This window comes from Furipterus horrens, unplaced genomic scaffold, assembly GCF_987537825.1.
Source record: "Furipterus horrens unplaced genomic scaffold, mFurHor1.1.pri manual_scaffold_12, whole genome shotgun sequence".
Classification (NCBI taxonomy): Eukaryota; Metazoa; Chordata; class Mammalia; order Chiroptera; family Furipteridae; genus Furipterus; species Furipterus horrens.
In genome coordinates, this window is record NW_028327182.1 from 95161559 (window position 1) to 95180736 (window position 19178).

Consider the following 19178-nt stretch of genomic DNA (forward strand, 5'->3'; position numbering starts at 1 on the left):
CCTCTAACGGGAGTTTATTTTCTCTGGAAGTAGCACCTCCCCAATAAAGTTTTAGAAGTTAATTACAGGGCCAAAAGAAGTCTTCTATCACATCTTCTGCTCTGCAGAACCTCGGGGTTATAATCCTTCAAGAAGTCCAGCTCACGGACAACAGTGTGGTGATTGCTGGGGAGGAAGGGGGCATCAGGGGTCTAAATGGTAATGAAAAAATACAATGAAAATTAAACTTAAAAAAATCACAACACAAAACTGACACAGAAGCAACATGGACTGGAAGTATGTACCAAGGAGAAATGAATGGTCTGGGTTTTTGGCAATGACTTTCATCTATAAGTATGCTAGCCTTTTCTTGAGATTCAAGTTTCTTCAAGAGATTTTAAATCTAAATTTGAATGGTGCATAAAGCAAACACGTAAAAGAAATGTACCCTAACAAACCCTAGGGTCTACTTCTACCACCAGGTTTCTGTGTGTTTGGTTGGTTCACCACTCATCTGATATTTTTGATATTTTGAAATCTACTCGAGTTAAACGGCCATGAAGAACAGAATGGCAAACACATTCTGGACGTTTTTAGCTTGACCATTCTGTCCAACTTTGTGCAAGAGTGAGAGGTGCTGAATATTTTATAAATGCAACTGCCTTGAGCACTTGATACATTCTATGAAGTGGGCACTGACCTGTCTAGTGCAGATGATGAGACTGGGGTGAAGGGGAGTTTTACAAAATGTCAAAGTACACTCAGCTAGTTAATAGCACAGGCTGCATTGGGACTCTAGTTGGTGTTATCTTTCAATCAGGAAAGAACAAAATGTGTCCAATTTTATGAAGACTCTTCCCTTACAAAACAAACAAAAATCAAAACTAAGAATAAAAATTGAAAAAGATGGCTGTGGGCACTAAAGACGAAGAGCCAGTTGGGTGTCCTTGCTGGAAAATAGTCAGAATAAGCAATGGATGATATTTATGTCACCAACTGTGGTGATGGTTTCAAGGATATATACTCATCTCTGAATTTAGCGAGTTGGGTACACTACATCTGGGCAGTTCTTTCATGTCAATCATATCTCAATAAAATGATTCAAGAACAAAACAAAATAACAATGGGTTGGGGTTGAGAGCAGATAAAAGAATAAGCTGTACTGAACACATACGACTCAAGAAAGCAGGACAATAAATAAGTGGTAGTGCTTTGATTTAACATTTCGAAGAGGAAAATGTTAATTTTATTCAGTCATAGAAACACAAGATAACAGTGAAAACATAAAGAATGAGACATTTAAAGATCTGTTTAGTTATGTTTTAGAATCATGCAACCTCTTCAAAATATATTTATATACACACGTATATCTCTTTCAAAACTTTTGAACTAGCTTGTGGTTCTTCACAGTATCATACAGTCAATATATTTATGACCAAGGTATTTTCTTAAAGGCAATATTTATTTTTCATGTAACTGTAATCTTTGTTTGGTTTGTTTTTCTCGCCACTTTGATATGTCGTCTGAGTTGTCTGCGTTCTAAGACTGATATATATTATATATTGGACTGCACCGTTGCTTTCCTTTTGACTTATAAATTATTCACCAAAATTTCTTTTCCAGGTGGGTCTTTGAAGGTGCTACACAGTGAATACATAAGTTGAAATTTTATGGTAGAAGGAATGATTTTCTTTCTCATGCATTTGATAGAGAAAATTTTGAAGGTATGGTTTTCTCCTTCCAGAATGTGTTTTGACCCCATGATATGTGGTATAGAATTATGACACAGGTGTTTTGCTGATATCTTTCCTAGAAAGTTGCTACACTTTGTATGCTTTTTCACATTTGATAGAATAAAACATTAGTGATTTTTCAAATGATATTATAGTTTTATAATCAAAAGAATAGCCACCAATATTTTAATATTCTGTCTATATTTTTAGCCAACTTTCTTCTAAATATAACCAATAGAAACTCAGAAGCTAGATTTTCAAATTGAATTTTTCAATTTTATTATTTCCTTGTTAAGATTATTTCTGGGCTACCCATCATAGATTTTATGATCGTAAATTTCTTTTAAAATGTGATACTCACATTTTGCCTGGGTACCACAGAAGGGGCTTGGGACAGTCTTCACTGACTATATAGTACTTAGCAAAATATGTTTATGTTAAATACAGGAAACATTAATTATGAGTTATTAATGGGATAAGGATAGCATGTAGTTCTTTCCAAATTGTCTTTCTTCTAATAGCTATTTTAAATTTCTCAGTTTTATAAGTATGTATGTTTCAATGTGCTTAATTACATGGCAACAAATGATGATATAGGCATACAAATAACCTTTAAGCCTGTTTAAGTATTTAGCAAAGACTAAATAGATGAAAGTTGGTAAATGGAATGTTTTACAGCAGTGCTTTCAAGGATACGAATTAAATAATATAGCTTTTGTTGTAAGGGTCAAGATTTGATGGGTTCTAGACACAGATTCTTCATAACTAGCAGCAGTGAATAAGTTATCAGAAATTTACACCAGGAGATTATAATGGTCAGTCCATCAGATCACAAGTCCCACAGGCAGGCAGAACTAGCTGCCAGCATGACTTGACAGGACACAAAGAGATTCTAGAAAGAGTTACAAGGGACTTGAGTTTAATTTGAGGAACGTGGACACCAAGGGAACTACTTCAGGAACCTGCAGGGTCTATGCTAAATTTGTCTTTTGCCTCAGGTAGTGACCAACTACATACGCTATCAATGCAAGCTGGTCTATTTTCCATAGAATAAGGTTAAATGGCCCCAGGAACTCCTTTCCATGAACTGGGGTATTTAAAATAATAAAAGGCTAAATAATAAGAGAAATAATGTATGTATAAAACCAGAAAGATTAAAATGCCAAGGAGAACATACAACCAGAATAATACGGGAGGGAGAGTCAAGTTCACAGAAGAAACAATGGAAAGAAAGTACGCACCTTAATTGGCACGTCGTTGCAAAGCTTTTGTACTGAAGTGTGGGGTGAGAATGTAGAAGGGGAAGGAGAAGCAGGAGAGGAAGGAGAGGGACAAAGACAAGAAGAAGCAGCTGCTGATCTGCAGGGTTTCCCCATCGAGTTTCACGATCTTGTGCAGCCAGAGGCTGGCGTCCTGACGCAGTACGGACTCCCTCTCCTACGGTTAGTCTAAGAGATTGGGGAAGACGAAGTAGGCTAGCTGACTTAAATACCTGTGCGGTTAAAGGAGTTTGAATAATACATTTTGATAGCAAAGAAGATAATTTTTGATAAGAAAAAATAGAGAGAATAACGAGTTGGGTAAGAATCATCAAATGATAAACCATCATTTTAACATGAATTGGAAATGAGGAATAAATATAGAAATATTTCTGAAATTAGATATTATAAGAGAAGTCAGGTTTACCAAGTGGAATATAAGTGCTCCCAGTGTACACAATAATTTTAGTAGTGCATATTAGAAATAGTGTTGATAGCACTTGTGAACTTATATATGAGTAACCAGCACATATACACACACTTATTAATTTAAGTATGAAGTGTCATAAATTCTAAGTTCAGGAAGAACAAATAATTTTATAGGTGTGGGCCCGGGGACTGCAGTAGAGCCGTGAGAGCTGGATAACATGGTCCAAAGAATCTCCCAGGGGAAGGATCCAAGAAGAGCACCATTTGATATGCAGGGATGATTGCACAAGAGCTGGGATAAAGGAGCTATCAGTTGCTTTAATTAAAATAACAGAAATCACTTTGTTATGAAAACAAAATCTTCAAGCCCATTCAATTAAAAGAAACAGTTATCTTTTCTTACTTTGGTTATAAAATGTGTGCATGATATAATAAATTTGAAGCATTTTTCTTGAGGTATCTATGAAGTCTCATCCTGATAAATAACATTTAATAAATTATCTAATTATATTTCTAGACGTATTGAGGAAACAATGCATGAAATTTAATTTGAATACCAAGTAAAGTTGGTAATCTGGACATAATAAGTAAGTTTTTCAGAGGTCTTACTACTAAGTTTGCCTTTTTTTCAACTATTTATAACTGTAAATAACAACATTTGTTGCAGGAGTGTCACACTAGTGAGGATATCATAGTGGAAACGATATGAGTAGCTCCTTGTACCTCGGAGTTACCGTCCAAGGAATGGTAACGATAACCTCCATGCTAGGAAGAGTAGAAACCGCACATAGTGAGTGCAGCTAGCTGGGCAAAAGGAAATGGAGGGAATGCATTGGGGCGTGAAGGCTGTTGTCCTGGCAACGGGGGGAGTCGGAGCTGGCATGTGGACGGTGCTCTCCTGTCACCCCCTCACCCTGGGAGGACAGGCATCAGCTCAGAGGAAGGGGTAGTTCTTGTCATTTGTCTGCCCAGGGGTGTGTTTGCTATGTTAAGTCAAACAAAAAGACTACAAGTCCTAGACATGTCCCCCCGATTATTTATCTAGCATATTTCTTTATCTACATCCATAACTCTCCTTTGTATAAAAAAAAAAAAAAAAAGACTGGACTGCTTTAAGAAGATTGGTAAAAAGTTGCATGAATATATAACATTGTCTAAATATGACTAAAGTTCCAAATTTGCTACACATTGAAAACCACTAAGGACAAAGAAACTTCATTCTCAAATATGCAATAACAAGTAGAAAAGGACAATAAAAGGTGTTACTTAGTGTGGGGACGATCTATTTTTGTTGACAAGGGATAGAAGAAATGCAGAACTTTTCAACAGCTCACTATCTCCTGTTTTATAGTCATTTTGTTCACCGGTAATAATATCCATAATTAAGCTTTATCATATTAAGACATAATTGAAACCTTAGCTGCTTGAAGTATGTTTAAATATGCTTTTAATTGCTGTAACTATGTGAATTACATCCTGGACTGCAAAGAATTTCTGTAGATAAGATCAAAGTTTCATTGTTATTAAACCACAAAATATGGGGCACATAATGGTTGCCATGGCATTTTAAAGTAGATAGACATTAGCAACTACAGATGAATAAATTTGATGTTGACTCCAAGGAAAGCTATAAAAATATTTATAGCCCGTGGCTAAAGAGTGGGACTCTATAGTTAGATGTGAATCTCATCTCTGGCTTCATGATTTCATACTTATGTGTCTGTGAAAATTAACTATGCTTTCTAAACTTTGGTTATTTTATATACAAAATGGGTATAAGAATAGTTTTTACATAGTGAGGTTTTTCATAAAATAAAGGGATATTGCTTACAATATAATTAGCACTCAAATATAATTTTGTTAATACTGTTAATACATAAAATGTTTTTGCACACATAGGACAAAAAGAAAAGCAGACCTTCCTAACAGTTGAATTTAGTACGAGGTCACTAAGAATAAGTCATTTTAAACTGAACTAATTCTATTTTTGATAGAGTTCCTAAATTGGTAGATTAAAGTGAGACCATACACAACAGGCATCATAATTGCATCAAGACATTCAACAATTTCCTTTATAGTAGAGAACTTTAGGGAAAATAAGAGTCAGGTGGCAGTTAGGAGTATTTGTAAGTGACAAAATAATGTACACCAGCATGAATGGCAAAAGTGAGCATGGAGCAGTTATTTCACAGTAATGTGTGAGCAGAAATGTGCTTTGATCACGCTCTATGTCGTATTTCAATCAGCAACTTGAACTTAGAGAGAAACGACACGCTAATCAAAATATGAAGTGATTAAAGGTTAGACACCATGGTTAATGTAAGGTAGATTTGAGATTCTAATGTGTCTCAGAAATAAAAAGAGCAAAATGAAAGACACAGTGTTATACCTGTAATATGGATTACTGTATTTTTATTAAAAAATAAATTATACTACAAAAGAAAAGAGTCCCTTAAGAATATTAAAAAATAATTTGAAGTTTTTGGTTTACTACAAACTCGTACTTAACTGTATAATGTGATTCTAAAATAACTTACATACTCAGAGATCAAATGAATGAAATGATAACATTTTACCATGTTTTAGTAGAGTCCTCTATTTCAATAATCATATTTGATAACTGATAGAGTGAGTAGAACAGCTAGTACAATGTCTTGTCTAGAATAGGCACTCAGTAAACATTAACGTCCTCCTACTTACCCGCAGAATAGTCAGAGGAGGAATCGATGCCATATTTTCCCAGGGGGTTCTAGCATCTTGGTGGAGTTGGGGAGCCGGAGAGGACATGAGACCTCTGAGGCTGGAGTAACTATCATGAGTGGACATAGCCTGAAAGCGCCAAGAACTGTCTTTTTAAGGGGCAGTGCTCAGCAGTGTTGGCAGGGTTTGCAGGAAACACATTTTATATAATGCACATACATTTTTAAATATTGCTACTACTAATGTATAATGTAGTGTCATGAAAACAGGGAGGATCACACAACTGAACAAGGCTGAATGGCCAGCTGTCATGGGTCTCATGAAAGGAATGACATACCAGGAACGAAATTGTCATGCGTGACCTCTAGTGTGCTCCCCATTTCAAACATATCTGAGAAAAATACCAACTAAAATAAGCAGATAGATGGAAGCCATTTGTGATTATAATATTAAGTATACCCAATCCCATACTGTACAAAATGCATAAGACTATCGGATGAGAATTATTGCATTTTTAGTGTTATAATATCAGGCACAGTAATTGTTAACCTGGTTTATAATGATTGCTCAAGATGTATAAAATAAATTTTAATACTTTCTGTGGCTGACATAAATGTCATATTAGATGTGAAAGGCAGAAACATGAGACAGATGGCAAGACCATGATATTTTTGTTGTGCCACAGAATTTTAGTAATTAGTTTATTTGTGCCATAAGGTGGAAAAGGTTAAAAAATCATTATTTAGCATTTCAAGATGATAGCGTCAGTATGGAGACTTTCTAGGAATGAGCCTTGCCGGCGCCGTGAGAGCTCACTGTCTGAACAAAAGGCTGGTCAGTAGTGAATCCTTCTGAGTGGTTTATGACAAAAATGGGGCATTGTGAATGAAAATGGGCTCTATAAATATGACAAGCTCAGTGACCAAATAACCTTGTAGTGAGATCTCATCACAAATTCCTAATTGGGTAGGCTGAGGTGGGTAATCAAATCTAGGCCTATACATTTTTTTCTAATAAAAGGTTTACCTTTACCTTCCAGCAAGCCCAGTCTATTGTTCTTGACCCTCAGAGGAGCACATAATCTCGTTAGCTCTCCTGTAATCCAATAATAAAGGTTTTCCAGCCTTGCTTCCTCCCACCTTCACGTAATCTTCCTTATATTCTCTTCTTAAATCCAAATGTTAAAAAAAAACAAACAAACAAAAAAACGAAAAACAAAACCCTGCAATACTGTCATTCTGCTGAGCATGTTTTCAGTCTGTTGAGATCTTGCTTTCTGGTGTGTCCTCTTTTGGACTCTAATAAACTCATGAAATTTTTCTCCAGGCTGGGATGTTCTTGCATTGACAGGAGTAATTACACCCCAGGTGGTAAGAGCCAAGGTCAGCTCACAGCTGTCAAAGGCAAGGTGAGTGGGGTGAGCACACCAGAGAGCAGGGTCTGAACAGCAGTCAGAACAGTCCCACTTGCTCAGACCTGTGGTGTTGGCTGGTTGGTCGTGGTATCCCTGTAGGTGAAACAGAGAGGAAGACTACTACATTTGTATATGAATGTAGCAAACAGGTCCTAGGTCAAGTGAGAAAGAGCCTAATAAGAATCATAAGAACAGTGTGTAACATTCCCTCAATTGACTTCCAGATTCGAACCAGTTTACAGACCCAGAACTTCTTGAATGAAGGGGAGGCCAGGTCTCCTTGAGAAAGGACTCCTGTGCACAGCCAAACATTGATACTGTTTTTCTTTCTCCTGGCCTCCTCCAGGGAGCCCCATAGATGTTTACAAGGATAACTGTTTGTTGGGGAAAGGTAAGGAATCAGATTTTAGGCTTTCGTTGCAATCAGAACGGCCTGGGAGGTAAGCTGAATGGAACATTTCTGGGCGTGCTCTGGAGTTTCTGATTGAGTAGGGCATGCGTAAGGCTCAAGAATTAACACTGCGAACAAATTTTCAAGGTCCTGTCAATGCTGCCAAACCAAGAACTCCCCATTGAAGATCGCTCTCTGTTCAATATTTGAAGTCAGTACATTCAAAAACAAATGTGAAAACGTATCCTTTAAACCTAGGTCCATTTTCAGCTTCTCAGCTGGGACTCTCGTTTTAGTCTCAATAAACAAAGTCGGGCTGACACGCGGTCTCTCCGACCTTAACGGGGCTGCTCTACTGTATTTGGATAGCGTGTGACAGCTAACAGTTTGATTGAACTGTTTCAATAGACCTTTGGGTTAAGTGGACAACCTGCTTAACACATCAAGGCCGTGGCCTCTTCCAAGCGAGTCTCCTACCCGAGATTCAAATGCAACCAGCAGCCACATTCCTCATTTCTTTGTAAAACTTCACTGGCCAGTCTTGATTGCAGGGATCAGCTTCTAGTTCCAAATTGCAATTTTCAGGCTGTCACAGGAGAAGTAAGGGCATTTGGGGGCTGTCATCAAATAGATCGTGCTGTGTGTTTTCTGTATTAGCATCAGCCTGGTTTTTGTGTCGGTAAAATGCGGATGTCAATAACTTGCTCAGGAAAGAAAAAAGACAACATATTTAACATCCACTAAGAGGCTAGACATATGAGAGACATTGGGGGTGCATGATATGATCAGGATTTTTTCATAGTTTATGATTTATACCAATAGCGTTACTTCTTTAACTTACACTGAAGATTTGCATCTATGTTGATAGGCGGGAATACATATTAAATCGTATAAATCCTAATATCTGATGGACTTACACACTCAAAACCTCAAATGTTTAATCCTGCAAGACTCTGTGAGCCTTCTTTTTCAGAGGCTCATATTAGGAGATAAGCAGAGAGCAAAACAAAGCAAAAAAATACTTTAAAAGTGCTACAACTATTTAATAATGAAATAGTCTCAAGTGGACTTCTATCTGGCTTGAAAATGGAGTAAACAGCTTCACTTAATGGTGAGTTTAAAGAATAATTCCAATGACATTTTTCACAGAAAAAAAAATTCGAACATTTATATGGAATCACAAAAGACCCCAAATAGCCAAAGAACATTGAGGAAGAAAACAGAACTCGAGGTAACACATGCCCTTATTTCAAACACGATTATGGAGCTATAGTAATTAAAACAGAATGCTATCAGCATAAAAGCAGACACACAGATCAATGCAACCGACTAGAGAGCCCAGAAATAAACCCAGGTATATTTGGTCAGTTAATTTAAGACAAAGGAACAAAAATATACAGTTGAAGAACAGTCTCTTTAACGAATGGTTGGGAAAACTCAACAGCAACGATAAAAGAAAAAGAAATACAACTGGGTCACTGTGAGACACCGTACATGAAAACTAACTCCAGCTCCTAGCGGAATACACAGGTAAGCTCCTTGAAACAGGTCTTAGTGATGATTTTATGATGCTGACACCCAACGCAAAAGGAAAAGCAACGAAAGTAAAAATAAACATGTGGGACTACATTAATAAGCCTCTGCACGGTGAAAAAAATACCATCCACAAAATAAAACACCAATCTATTGAGTTGGTGGAAATAATTGCAAATCACATCTCTGATGCAGGGCTAATTTCCAAAAACATAGCTAAGATCCAAAAAAAGTACAAAGAACTCATACAACCCAGTAGTAAAAAAACAACCTGTTTAAAAAGTGGACAAAATGTTTGAATAGCTATTTCTCTAAAGAAGATGTGCAGATGGCCAACAAGTACATGAAAAGATGTTCAACATCACTAATCATCAGGGTGACATAAATGAACATGGCAATGAGACACCACCTCACTCCTGTTAGAATGACTATCATCAAAAAAAAGAAAAAGAAAGAAAGAGAGAGAGAAAAGGAGAGGAAAGAAAGTAAAAGAAAGAAAATAAGAGAAAGAAGTAAACGTTGATGAGCATGTGGAGAAAGGGGCCCTGTGTGCTGTTAGTGGGAGTGTCCTTCGGAGCAGCCACCATGGGAAATGGCATGGAGGACCAGCATGGCCTACTGACTCCATTAACCTTCTCTTCTGTCAGTGCCTTGGCTTCCTTGATGTTCCCTTAACATATCCAATATATTCAATGTTAGTGTCTTTCTTCTACTTTTTCCCTTTTCTTCTTGAAAAGGTATTCTCCTAGGTGTACACTTGGCTACTTCCACATAATTCCAATCTTTGCTGAAGTCTCACTTTTTCAAAAAAAGTCTAATCTGACCTACCTGTTTAATACATCAAGCTGCCTTCCACCCATTTGTCCAGAACTCCTGTGTTCCCTTTATCTTTTGCTACATTTTGTTTCTGTTGCACTTATCACCTATTAACATGTAATATGCTTTACACATGTACTGTGTTTATTGTTTGTTATCAGTCTCCCCTTATAACAAAGTAAGCACCATGGACGGAAGGAAGGACTTTGTCTTTCTGTGCATTGCTATGTCAACCCTACATGTCTTGAAAAGTTTCCATGACCAAGGGGAAACATATCAAAGGAAAGACCACTGACTCAGAGTTGGTGAATCTTTTATTAAGTATAAAATTTTGGTCACTCTTAGTCTTTACGTCACTTGGCTTTAAGTGATTTTTATCTCTTCAGAGAGGCGTTTTGACCTAAGTATGGTAATATGCATATGCACTCACACACACATGCCCTATACTATTATACTGCCTTCTTTATAAAGGCAATGCATTATTCATCATTTATTCATCATTCTACCTACATCTGTACCTGGCACAAAATAGGCCACGATTAAATTAATGTTGAAACTTAGTTATAACTTACAGATCTATGGGAAGATCAAATTACCGTGCTTCATGGCAATTCTGTAAATTCAGATTATCTCATTCTGTAAATGTTTACTTTATCAGAACAGACCTATATAGAACATTAGTTAAATTAATAATGGGTTTAACAAACATATAATAGGTTGGAACAATTTATATTGTACAATTTCAAATAGTGTTAGTTGGCTTGTGTCTTTACATATATTTGGAATTACTATGAGAAATAATGCAATCAGAACTTTTGGCTAAATATATCTATAGGTAATATTATAAATGGGACCACTCATATTTCTGAGTCATCCCTACAAGTTGCTACTAAATGAATTGGTTTCAACAGAGTCACCTGGGCATGTGTGCTACTATTTCACAATCCCATGTTCTAGCCCAGATGGACCTAATCAGGGTCTCTGAATGTAGGGCCCAGGGACCTGCATGGTATTCTAGCTCCTGCGATAATTCATTGGCCACCATACTATAAGACGACACAATAATATGTGCTGAGAGGCTCCGCCTGAAGAGAAATAAAGACATTTTGAAATTGCAGGCTTGAGTGTGTGACTGTTTGAGGGTGAAGCTTTGAGAAACTTCAAATTCATGCACTTGTTTCCAATCTTCTCTTTAAGATGAGAAGAACAAAGACACAAAGTATTTTTGGGTTTTTTTTTTTTGTGTGTGTGTGGCCATCCTTTCAAACTCATTTGATGTTAATTAATGTGAAGCTGCTTTGAAAAAAATCAAAAAGTAATAATGTGGTTCAGAGCTTTATTTCTATTTTCTAAATGTAAGCTTTATTTCTCCTTGATATTTAATTATTAGGTACTCTACAAAGAGAAATAAAATTTCTAAAAATATTAGAATTCTGCTTCTTATCCATTGCCAGACATGAATGAACAAGCAAACCTTAAAATTTTATTTCTAACAAAAATTATTTTAGCCACGTGGAATCTTCCTTGAGTCCTCTTTCCTGGTCTAATTTTGTACAGATCTCATGTTTCATAAATACATGTTGGCTGCCTCTTCAAATTCAATATGGTAGATACACTATGTTCCCCATCCATGATTTCCTGATGTCTAGTCAGGAAACTGTCAAAAATAAGTTAGATTTGTGGGTCAGACCTTGCTCGGAGCATAGCTATATGGCTGTCGATTTTCACATTATTCAAAAGAAACATCCTTTCTTTTTTGCTAAATCATGCAAGGTTGCAATGGCATTTTATTTAACATCTTGTAGGTTTCTTCTTCATTTCCTTTTAGAAAATCAACTCTGTTGATACTTTAAAAGCATAAAATATTGCCTAACCCATTAAAATACATAAAGTGTATGCTTGTAATTAGTGCATTGTTAGGTATATATGGTATATATTTCAACAATTATCTACCTACTCTTAATACTGACCAAAGTGCTCCACCAATAATCGATGTTTTTAATGAGTAATTGTTTATTATTTATTTAAAAGGCATTAGTTTACTGAAAACATTTTGCACATTTAAAATAACTTGTTAGGCTTAAATCTAAGTGAAAGACTCAGTTCTGTTATTTAAAATGGGGTTACCTGTTCATGCCACTCTTAAAGACAGTTTAGTCTTAAATGATGCCATCCAAGGGCAAGGGGCAGAAACATGGAATTTATTTATAAAAAATATTTACTTATTCTTACATATTTAAACTTCAGTCACCTTCAAAGTGCTCTCCATTTGATGCAATACACCTATCGAGATGTTTTTTCCACTGCTCAAGCAGTTTTTAACTTGTCAATTTTGATGCCTCTTAGTACTTCTGCTATCTTTTGTTTCACCTCTTCCACATCTACAAAACATTTCCCTTTGAGGACTTCTTTCATTGGGGAAAAAAATGGTGGTTCAGGGTGAGATCAGGTGAATAGGGAGGGTGGAGCACAGGGGTCGTGCCATTTTTGGTCAAAAACTGCTGAACACTCAGCATGATGTGGACAGGTGTGCTTGTACATCACCCGTCATGAAATGGGCAAATACGCATTGAAAGAGTCTTCAAACAATTTACTGAAGCCAAACCCAGCCTCTCACAACAATGCCAGCTGGTATATTGATATAGAAGTGTTCCTAGAGCCTTCACTTAGCTTGGGAAGCCTGCACTACAAGGGGTCCACCCTCCAGAAGATAATTCCTTTTTGGGGGGTCCCCCCTTGTATATTTGCGATTTACACAGTCTTCAACTAATCATTTAACATCAAACTTAAAATGACATAAATAACAGTTCTGCCAGAGCATTAAAATTACATATATGTTGGTGTAGGTATGTGTCTAGTAAAGAGCAGGTTATCTATTACTCTGAATTAATAAAATATCATTAGGCAGATATCAGCTAAAAGTGAAACAAAATATGACTTGTCCTTGAAATAGATGGCAGTATGTTGAAAATCTACTTATTTTATTCTGTATATATATGCTTTGTATTTCTTATTTTCTCACTCCCCTTGACCTAGATGACAAATGCCTTCTTTTCACAGCAGGATAAGCTATTAGCTGATAAAAATAAAGTTTTTGTCTTACAGGATTAAGTAAAATTTTATGCAAGATTAATTGTCGCTATTGTCATCAAATATTGCATCTGACAGGTCCCAGAGCTAGCTCTCTGAATTTAATGAGAACAGTGTTCCAGTATTTAATTGTAATTCATCATGCATTCTATTTCTTTTTAAAAATATGCTACCATGCTTATTGTTTTCCTGTGTCTTGGTGTAGTGGGGTGGAATAATTTATTTTTGAAGTTAACAGAAGTTGTAATGATAGAAAGCAAGGATGCTGTCTATATAAAATAAATGTGTCAAAGGTAAATAAGATGTAACTGTCTCTGTGCAATACAGTGTTCTGTCGCCCAGAGGAGTCCCCTGACAGCTCCTCTCTGCAGAAGGCATTGTCCTGGGAAGAGCTTGTGTGACCAGGCCCACCAGGTAGGGCCCATGACAGCGGGAAGTCACCTGCAGGAAGCTGGCAGGCACAGGCTGGCTCAGTCCTGCCCAGCGAGTGCCGACGAGCGTGCTGTAGTTCTGTGCATCACCCCGAGTGGAAAGAAAAATAGTTCCTTTCCAGACTCTGTAGACTCATAAATCAGCTGGGCTCTAGTAGCAGGGAAGGGAAAAAAAACAAAAACAGAACTTGTTCTTCGGCGTGAATGTAAGTCTTTTTAAAATAAAATATTTCCTTGAGGTAATTACAAGTGATGGCAGATTCATTACTGCATTCTCCTTCCCATACGCACTGCTCCCTGGCATGTTTTATTTCTTCATGCGTTTATTTATTTATCTTAGACAACACGGTAAGTACTCACATGTCAGAACCCCATGGCAGCGGAGTGCAGACGACGGTTGTAGGCTTCCCGCGTTTGTGCAGGAGCAGATCGTTAAAGAGGGGGGTCGCGGGAGAAGGAGGAGAAAGCGACGTGCGCAGGGCCGGTCCCCGCCGTGGCGCCAGGACGCGGCATGTGCTCGGGGCGGCGGGGCGAGTCAGAGCCCACCCGCCCGTCTCCTCTGCTGCTCTGCCGTATCCCCCAGACGTGAGGGCTTCCCGCGACACAGCTTTGTCGTCTTACGTGTAGGGGCCCGCAGTGCAGAGCGGGCACCGCAGCGCTAACATCAGGGTGCCGGCTGCACTGCGCGCCATGGAAGGCGCTGAGCGTCATCTGCCTCCTTGCCTGCCTGCGCTCTGGGGGTGTCCTCCATCCTGGCTGCTTCTCATCCTCTTAGGAAGCGACGGCCAGCCCTGCCTTCCTCGCACCCCAGCCAGCTCTTCCTCCTCCTCATCCCACACCGAAAGGCACGGAGCGATGACACTGGCCCACTCTGAGAACCCAGGCAACTGCCACCTCTTACGGCGAGGTTACAAACAAGTTTATTCCGTTTGCCAACGCAATCCCCCCTTGCCATGTAAAATAACATATTCAGACGTTCCCGGAATTAGGATGTTGGTCCCTTCGGGGAGCCATTATTCTACCTCACCCGCCTTATGAATGAAATCCGTGTCCTCTAACTCCGGTCTTGGCTACATACCCATTTCTCGGGGACTCTGACGGCATGTGACACCGGCAGCGCGCGGCTGAGACTCGGCCACTCCCCAACACCGAACATTCTCTTTCTGCGCTGGGAAAACAAAGTCCCTGCACCCGAATCCCGGGAACTCCTTAGCAAACAAAACACTCTTGGGAGATGAAAAAAAAGTTCTAGGTGACTGTCAGGAGTCTCACATCAAAGCGCCTGGGCCGTAGTCCCTTTCTCCAGCGCATGTTTCCTCACACGTTTTCATTAAACCTGCTGTCGTTAAATGCGAATTGAATTGTGTCACGGCTCACCTTTGCACGTACCCTGGGATGTGCGTCGATGACACACTTCCAAACGCCCTGCCACACCCCTGTTCCTGTCCAGTATACTATCTCTACCTCTTGAGCATGGCATGCTTTTCTGACCTATTTCTGATTTTACAATTCATTTGGTGTCTTTCAGACCTTATTGTTTTCCTGTTGAGCACATTGGCATCTTTTTATTTTTTTAATCAAAAATATTTTAATGACAATTTTTTTCTCTCATGAAACTGTGTAACACTTCAGTGGCTTTGTATTTCTGTAGGTGCGTGAGGCAGCTTTTTATTTTTTCCTTTGTTATTGTCGTCCTATTACAGGTGTCCCGTTTGTCCCCCACTGCTCTCCCCTGCCCCACCCACCGCCCCTCCCACAGTCAGTCCCCGCCCCATTGTCCATGCCCATGGGTCATTCATACCAGTTCCTTGACTAGACTCTTCCTCCTTTTCCCCCCATTATCCCCCTCCCCTCTCTGGTCACTGTCAGTCTGCTCCTTGTCTCCATGCCTCTGGTTGTTTTGTTCATTAGGTTCCTGTGTTAGATGAGATCATATGGTATTTGCCTTTCACCACCTAGTTTATTTCACTGAGCACAATGCTCTCCAGTTCCACCCATGTTGTCTCTCTGCTGCGTAGTACTCCATTGTGTAGACGTACTACAGTTTTTTGATCCCCTCATCTACTGGTGGGCACTCAAGCTGTTCCCAGCACTTGGCTATTGTAAACAGCACTGCTATGAACACAGGGGTGCGTAAGTTTTTTCAGAATTGGTGTTTCAAGATTTTTCAGGTGTAACCCCAGCATTGGAATAGCTGGATCAAAAGGCAGCTCCATTTTTAGTTTTTTGAGGAAATTCCATACTGTTCTCCACAGTGGCTGCACCAGTCTGCATTCCCACCAACAGTGCACTAGGGTCCCGTTTCTCCACATCCTCGCCAGCACTTGTCGTTTGTTGATTTGTTGATGATGGGCATTCTGACTGGTGTGAGGTGGTATCTCATGGTGGTTTTTATTTGCATCTCTCTGACGGCTAGTGATGTTGAGCATTTTTTCATGTGTCTATTGATCTCTGTGTGTCCTCCTTGGAGAAGTGTCTGTTCAGGTCCTTTGCCCATTCTTTAATTGGATTGTTTGTCTTCCTGTTCTTGAGTCATATAATTTCTTTATATATTTTGGAGATCAGTCCCTTGCTGAGGTATCATTGGCATATGCTTTCATATACGATTAGTTCCATTTTTGTCTTGCTGATGTTTTCTTAGCTGTGCAGAAATGTTTTAGTTTGATGAAGTCCCATTCATTTATTCTTTCCTTTATTTCCCTTGTCCTGGGAGATATATCAGCAAAAATATTGCTACGTGGGATATCTGAGATTTTACTGTGTACGTTTTCCTCTAGGACTTTTATGGTACCACGGCTTACATTTAAGTTTTTTATCCATCTTGAGTTTATTCTGGTGTGTGATGCAAGTTGGTGGTCAAGTTCCATTTTCTTGCACATCCCTGCCAAGTTCTTCAACATCATTTGTTGAAGAGGCTCTTTTTACTCCGTTTTATGCTACTTCCCCCCTTGGCAAATATTAACTGACCACAGAGATGTAGGTTTATGTCTGGGCTCTCCATTCTGTCCCATTGATCTATATGCCTGTCTTATGCCAGTACCAGTCTGTTTTGAGTTCAGTGGCCTTGTAATATAGTTTGATATCAGGTATTGTGATTCCTCCTATTTTTTTCTTCTTTCTCAATAGTCAAAAATTGCTTGAAAATCCAGCGTTACTGTGTGAGATGAAGTAAATGAGTATCTGGATTAATTTTCATAAAATATAGGTAGGTTCAAACATTAGAAATACTTATTTTATACAAATACACTCAAACAAAACTAAAATAGTTCCACAGGTAATTGGACATCATAAACTTATAAGAAAAACTAGGAAAATATATCATTCACCAGTAGTTGGGTTAGAAAGATGGAATAACACTACACCATGCTCTTTTAATATTTTTTATTTGAAGCTTAAATTAAACTTTATTAAGAAAAGCAGAAATAATTGTATGCTAATTTGAACAGCTAAGGTATATAAGAAATGACTTGAAAATTCCCCTTCCTAAGGAATTGGATCTTGTTATATTAGTGCTCTATAGTTGGAATCCATTATATGTGCCATGTTCTTTTTCAGACCTGGGAAAAAAACTGATTTTTCAACAAGTGATTATTTCTTCTTTTCTCATGTTTAGAAATACTATGATCTCTCGGATGGTTCCCTCTGAATGTCCCTCCTCTCTCTTAACCAGCCCCAATGGGCTCACCTTCACATGCCCTGGGACTAGGGGGAGAGGTAAGAAATGTGACTGTTTTTTTCCCCTCAGGGACTTTAATATGTTTCTAATATTGAGACCTAAGCTGGTCTATATTACTATGCACATGTACATATATGTATATATACAGACATCTATGACAATACACATTAAAGTAATTTAAGAGTTAATTAGCAAGAAAAATAAAAGTAAGATAATTGAATTATTCTCAAGGCTCACATTTATCACTGATGATGGTAAAGATGCAGGCTGCATGCTTCTTCTTAGCATCTGAGACAGCACAGTGTGTATCTGCTAACAGCTACCAGGGTTTTAGCCATAAGGCTCGGAAGAAACTAATTTAATTATAATCCAGTTCTGTGTCAACTCCAGCAAATATAGCAGTAGCCTGTAATAATTACTACTGATTTATCTGATTGCAAAAATAAAAGCTCTATCTACAAATAAAATGTGTATGAAACATGATTTCACATCCTTCTCTTCACAAGAAATGTACCCACAAAGCCTTGAAGCGTGTCAAACCGTATTTGAACTGAAATATTTACTATTGTTTTTCATTTGATAAACCATATATATTTTAATTAATTCCTCTCAATATTTCTCATTTTCAAAAACCAGTACATTTTACAACGCTTTCTCAGCTTTCCCTCACTACACACACATATGTATAACAACACACTCACCAACAAAAATTCTAGGGGTAGAATACATACAAAGACATGCACTCATATCTTTGGTCTATATTTATTTCTTTTGGCTAATTAATTATTAAAAATCTAATTATAATTCCAATGTAAATACTTATTTATGAATGTCAATGTTCATAGAAATTGTTAGGAATAAATCACATTGATCCACTCCCTACTTTAGGGAGAAAACTCAACTCATGCACTCATATTTGACTGAGTTTGTTTGAGCTCTTATAAAATTGTTCCACCTGCTCACCGTGCGGCATTATGACACAGAACTAAATTAAAGCCTGTCTTCACACATGACTCATAACTTCTCTCTTAAAGTGGTGACTCACCATGCATATGTATGAAGCCTTTTTCAAAAATTCCACTAAAGCAGAGATTGTCAACCTTTTTTACCACATGGCACACACGAACCAATTACCAAATTCTGTAGCATGCCAAAAAACATATTCTCTTTTTTATTATTTTTTTCAGCCATAATTTTATTTATTTTTTATTTATTTTTGTGTTTTTCAATTACAGCTGTCCCACTTTTCCCCATTGCTCCCCACCCCAGCCCACCCCTTCTCCCGCAGTCATATCCCCCCATTGTTCATGTCCATGAGTCATTTATACACATTCCTTGACTAGACCCTTCCCTTACTTATCCCCCTTCTCTCCCTCTCCCCTCCCCCCTATTGACTGCTATTCTGTTCCTTGTTCTATTTCATTCATTTGCTTGTGTTGCTCTTTAGTTTCCTGTATTAGGTGATATCATATGGCAGTTTGCTTTCTTTGCCTGGCTTATTTCACTCAGCATAATTCTCTCTAGTTCCATCCATGTTGTTGCAAATAGCAGGAGTTCCTTCTTTCTTTCTGCCGCATAGTATTCCACTGTGTAAATGTACCACAGTTTTTTGATCCACTCATCTACAGATGGGCACTTAGGCTGTTTCCAGCACTTAGCTATTGTAAACAGCGCTGCTATGAACATAGGGGTGCATAAGTTCTTTTGAATTAGGGTTTTAGGATTTT

The 19178-nt window shown here is 38.1% G+C and overlaps 1 non-coding gene across 1 annotated transcript; it reads right to left on the minus strand.

The window, feature by feature from the left end:
• Positions 1-17398: 17398 nt before the first annotated feature.
• LOC149996612 (small nucleolar RNA SNORD22) lies at positions 17399-17523 on the minus strand. Its single transcript, XR_016507527.1, has one exon. It is a non-coding gene; the product is annotated as a small nucleolar RNA SNORD22 (small nucleolar RNA).
• Positions 17524-19178: the final 1655 nt, after the last annotated feature.